Here is a 5,752-nt window from a genome sequence, read left to right on the forward strand (position 1 = left end):
CAATGGTTCAAATACACCAGAAGATCCACCAGTGAAGGATGTGGCGGTCTGCTTCTGTAAAGATTAGAACTTTGGAAACCCTGTGGGGTAATTCTACTGTGTCCTATAGGATTGCTATGAGTCAGAATCAACTCAGTGGCAATGGGCTTGGCTTGGGTTTGGATATGCAAGTGTTTTTTATTTGATGACTCTCAAGGTCAACAGGTGGCATGAGGAAAGGCTGCCTCTGTCAGATGTTGTAGAATAGCGTTTAGCAGTTAGAGAAATTTGTATGGAGGGCCTACCATATGCTCAGCATGTCAAAGTCAAGAAATGTATTAATTCATTCATCTATTCACTCATCAAATACATACTGGACACCTACTGTGTGGAAAGCCCTTTGTGGGAAGCCAAAACTGCTAAGGAGGTTGGCCAGTAGAGAAAGCTTAGCTGTACAAAGGGCTCAACAAAGAGGTTAAAAAGACTTAGAAAAGAGAATTTTTCTACACCTGTTAGAAGTTTATTTCTTTCTAACTACAAGCCAGAAGACAATCTTTGTTCATTAATCATAGTGACGTATTAATGAGGGTCTGTCATGGATTGAGCTGTGTCTCCCAAAAATATCTTGGCTAGGCCATGATTCCCAGTATTGTGTGATTGTCCACCATTTTGTCATCTGATGCAATTTTCCTATGTGCTGTAAATCCCATCTATATGATGTTACTGAGGTTGAATTAGCAGCAGTTATGTTAATGGGACGGGACTCAATCTACAAGATTAGGTTGTGTTTTAAATGAATCTCTTTTGAGAGATAAAGGAGAGAAGCAAGCAGAGAGACATGGGGACCTTATACCACCAAGAAAGTAGAGCCAGGAGTGTGTATACTTTGGACCCAGGGTCTCTGAGCTGAGAAGCTTCTAGAGCAGGGGAAGATAGATGTCAAGGACCTTCCCCTAGAGCTGACAGAGAAAGAAAGTCTTCCCCTGGAGCTGGCACCCTGAATTCGGACTTCTAGCCTCATAGACTGTGAGAGAATAAATTTCTCATTGTTAAAGCCATTCACTTTGGTATTTCTGTTATAGTAGCATTAGATAACTAAGACAGGGTCTCAGCTTTTTTTTTTTGCTACTAAGCAGCTCTTTTAATATTATGATGATACTTTATCTGTTACATTGCTTAAGAGATAACAAAATTCATGTTATCACAAGAGTAACAGTTATGCTGACTGTGTTAGGATAGGCTTTCCTGTGGCAAAACTGTTCTCAGGTCCTCACTTAAAATAACTATTGATGATAATTTAGGAGTTGTTATTTCAGTGAGTATTTAATTTCAAAAGAAACATAACTCCTAAAAATGCATACAAAAGATTTGTGAAACTGAGGGAAATGTATATGATTTATTTCATTTCTTCCATTGTCATTTAAAACTAAAATATATTTCTGCATAAAGAGTATATAAAAGAAGAATCAAATAATCTGGGCCGTTTGTTTTTGTCTGTATGTAGATGGGCTTCCTATTATTTAACTGAGAAGCCAAACAACCTGGATATTCAAACTTAAAACATGACTCTTATGACTCATAATTGCTGCTTGACTTTAAATTCTATTGTCTAACAATTGCCTCACTGGAATGATATGAAGCATTACTTTGTCTTCTGTGTGTTGACTAACTGGAAGAAGGCCTTCTGGTTTCTCCTGAGAGGCTACTTCCTTTTTGCTGTGGTCAACATCACCATGACACCTCAATAGGGTGACCACATTCCAAACCATGGATGGTGAACTGAGCCAGAAGTCTGAATTAGGGATATCACAATTCTATCCAATTAAATATTTGATGAAAATCTGCTGTGTGTAATGTCAGGATCATATCTGGAACTGTAATATATGTAGAAGATGGAGAGATAAATAAAACTGCCTCTGGCTTTAAGGTTTTACTACCTGGCAGAATAGTTGGGAATCTAAGGGTAAAGCTGAATAAAACGGGCCAGGGTAGGAGGCTTATAACAAGCAATCTTCAAACTTTCGATCTTAATCAAGATCCCTCTTAAATTGACACTTGAAGACTGACCTAAACCGAGACACTCTCCCACTTTAGGATAAGAAATGCTAAGACAGCTCCTACGGCTTCTGTCTTTTCTGTAACATCAAAATAGATCTGTAGCATGGGAAGAAGGACCATGAGGCTATCACCAAGAGCTACTCTGGAGTTTCTCAACTCTGGGATCCAGTCTATACCCATAAAAGTTTGCATGATCCCCAGGGTTTTCCTTTATAAGCAAGGCTCAGCGTACTGACAGATGTTGCTGTTGTTCTTAGCTGCCTTTGAGTAACCTTATAGATAACAGAATGAAATGTTGCTTAGTCCTCTGACAGATTCCTCTGAAACCATTACATGAGAAAGAAGACAGACCAGTCATCTTTCTTACCCAGTGCCCTCTCTCTCAACATGCTAAGATTATTATTTGTTTATTGGAGTGTTACGTTTGGGTACAAAAGGAGGAGAGAAGAGGAGAGGCATGGGAAGAGAAGGAGGGTGCTAGGTCTAGTGCAAGGATACTTCAGTGGTTTAGAAAGAGGTGGAAGCTTTACCTGTTTATTACTGCCTTGTTAACCTAGGTGATGCAGATGCTGTTTGTGGTCATGGAAAGTTGAGTCACCTTGCAAAAGTGCAGATGAGGCAAGACCTTTCTTTTGTCTCCTCTCTGTATTTTCTACTAATACCAGATGTACACCAGAGAAGTTCTTGACAGGCTGAAAGTACCCTGGGCTTGTGTCAGGTTAGTGCATAGTGAATGAATTTATGGGAGAATTCTGGGTAAATGGAAACATAAAAAAGTCAGCCAAAGCAGAAGCTACCGAAGACCAATCTTTAAGCAAGATCCTTAAGGACATGACTGAATGTGTCTAAACTGTCAGAGAATCACTATAAGCTGTACCCTACCCCGTTTCCATTTCTTTCCTCACCTCTTGTAAGCACCCGTGGCACAAAGGAGACTTAATTTTTACTTTTAGTGTATATATTTGTTAGAGTTAATAATAAAATCAAAAAATCACAAAAGTACACTTAAAAAAATTCATCAATCTCTGAATAGACAAAGTAATGAGATATTTGTTTAGAGGTTAGAAGTGAGGTGGTATGTGTATGTTTGGAATTTTTGAGGGGGAAGGGCCCTCATAGCATTAATATTTCTGTCTCAGACACACTTATTTTTCTAGGGTATTCTTAGGATAATATTCTGAGGCAGGAGTCTAAAAGTATGGCTGCTTCCACTTAGCTCCTGAAACATACTGAATGGAAGAAACTCACATTGCTTAGCTTCCTGCTTGAGAAATAATCAAATCTGATTTTCCTTGGAGTTTCTAGGAGGGCTGAAAATCTCACTTCTACAGTTCATGTTTTCCATCATCCAGAATCAAATGCAGAAACCCTATAAAAGGACTTAAATTTTCAAAATAAACTATACTGTATTCTCTCCTCACTCCTCCCTCCAACCTGAATAAATAAAATTGGAAACATCACAAACATTCATCATCTTCTTGTGGTAAATCTGATTCATGTCTGTAACAGCCCCTTGCAAAATTTCCTCATTTCATACTACCTAATTCTCTTGGCTGCCTGAGGCTGGTGCTTGAGAAATTATTATCATTTCCATACCTGGGACTTTAGATCTGAATTTGGTGTCACCTTCCCACTAATGTATACTGATACCATTCCAAAATGACTGGTTAACCTCATTTGGCAATTCTTAATTCTTTATGCTCTGTAAGATAATTCCTATTGTTCCTTCCATGGTGCTACAGCAAACATTTTTTTTGTCTGCTGTTAAGCCAAAGCCTGTATAAATTTTGTATATATGTCCATCTATTTATGTATAGATTTTGTATGTCTACACATATGTAGAACACTTAATTGTGGTCATGAGGAACTTGTACATAGACCAAGAGGCAGTCGTTCAGACAGAACAAGGGGATACTGCGTGGTTTAAAGTCAGGAAAGGTGTGCATCAAGATTGTGTCCTTTCATCATACCTATTCGTCTGTATGTTTAGCACGTAATCCGAGAAGCTGGACTATATGAGGAAGAACAGGGCATCAGGATTGGAAGAAGACTCATTAACAATCTGCGTTATGCAGATGACAAAACCTTGCTTGCTGGAAGTGAAGAAGACTTGGAGCACTTACTGATGAAGATCAAAGACCACAGCCTTCAGTATGGATTACACCTCAAGATAAAGAAAACAGAAATCTTCACAACTGGACCAATAAGCAACATCATGATAAACGGAGAAAAGATGGAAGTTGTCAAGGATTTCCTTTTACTTGGATCCAGAATCAACACCCATGGAAGCAGCAGTCAAGAAATCAAAAGATGCATTGCATCAGGCAAATCTGCTGCAAAAGACCTCTTTAAAGTGTTGAAAAGCAGAGATGTCACCTTGAGGACAAAGGTGCACCTGACCCAAGCCATGGTATTTTCAATCGCATCATATGCATGCAAAAGCTGGACAATGAATAAGGAAGACAGACAAAGAATTGATGACTTTGAATTGTGGTGATGGCAAAAAATAATGAATAAACCATGGCCTGCCCAAAGAACGAACAAATCTGTCCTGGAAGAAGTGTAACAAGAATGCTCTTTGGAAGCAAGGATGACAAGACTACGTCTTACATACTTTGGACATGTTGTCAGGAGAGATTGGTCCCTGGAGAAGGACATTATGCTTGGGAAAGAGGAAGACCCTCAACGAGATGGATCTACCCAGTGGCTGCAACAATGGGCTCAAGCATAACAACGATTGTGAGGATGGCGCATGACCGGGCAGTGTCTCATTCTGTAGTATACAGGGTCGCTATGAGTCGGAACTGACTCGACAGCACCTAACAACAACACACATATGTAGATATACATACATATATATGTATAGATATATATTTTTCCCCCAAATTATTGCAGTTTGTAACCATTCTCCAACCTTTTGGTAGGAGCCGAAGACGTTAACCATTTGCACCACCCTTATTGCCTACTAAATTAAGATCCTACCAATAAATCAGTTTCTTAACAGTCATAGTTATTAAAAATGAGTTTGGTCTGGTAAATAATGACAATGCAAATGTGAGCTTCATTCTCGCTGACCCAAAATAGTATACGGATTTTGACAAGTGTGGCCTGGATCTTTGTAGCCTTTCTATGTAGAAACTGGTCTTGCTGTATCCACATTTTGTAATACTGCTAATATCTTGGCTTTCACTAGAATGATATTTATGGAAGTGGTAGAAGCTCTTAGTCCAGCTATGGGTTAAGAATAGGAATGGAAACTTTCAAACATAGCAGGGCTGTCTTTGAGATTTGGGGGGGTGGGGTAAGGAGGAGCTGAACCCTCCACCCTTGTTGGGGAAATTCCATCTTTCGGTCAGTACTTCTCTCCTCTCTTGCCTAGTGGTTAGGGCACCAGGACACCTCTACTCACCCAGAAGAAATGCAGAAACGGTCTATCAAAGACGCAGATTCCTTGGAGCACATCCTAAGGAGGGAAAAATACACGACTCTATTAGATAACATAAAAGAGGTCCTGTTTCAATATATAAGCAACGGGTTTATGAGGTAGATCAGAATTATTTTTCTCTCTTTTGTAGCTGAGAAAGGAGAGACTCAAAAAGGTTGAGTTTCTTCCAAATGGAACTAATGAGGCACAGCAGTCCAGGGACAAGGACTAGAAGGCAGAAGGGGACAGGAAAGCTGGTGATAGGGAACCCAAGGTTGAGTAAGGATAGTG

The sequence above is a fragment of the Trichechus manatus genome, unplaced genomic scaffold (genome assembly GCF_000243295.1).
Source record: "Trichechus manatus latirostris isolate Lorelei unplaced genomic scaffold, TriManLat1.0 scaffold00094, whole genome shotgun sequence".
Classification (NCBI taxonomy): domain Eukaryota; kingdom Metazoa; phylum Chordata; class Mammalia; order Sirenia; family Trichechidae; genus Trichechus; species Trichechus manatus.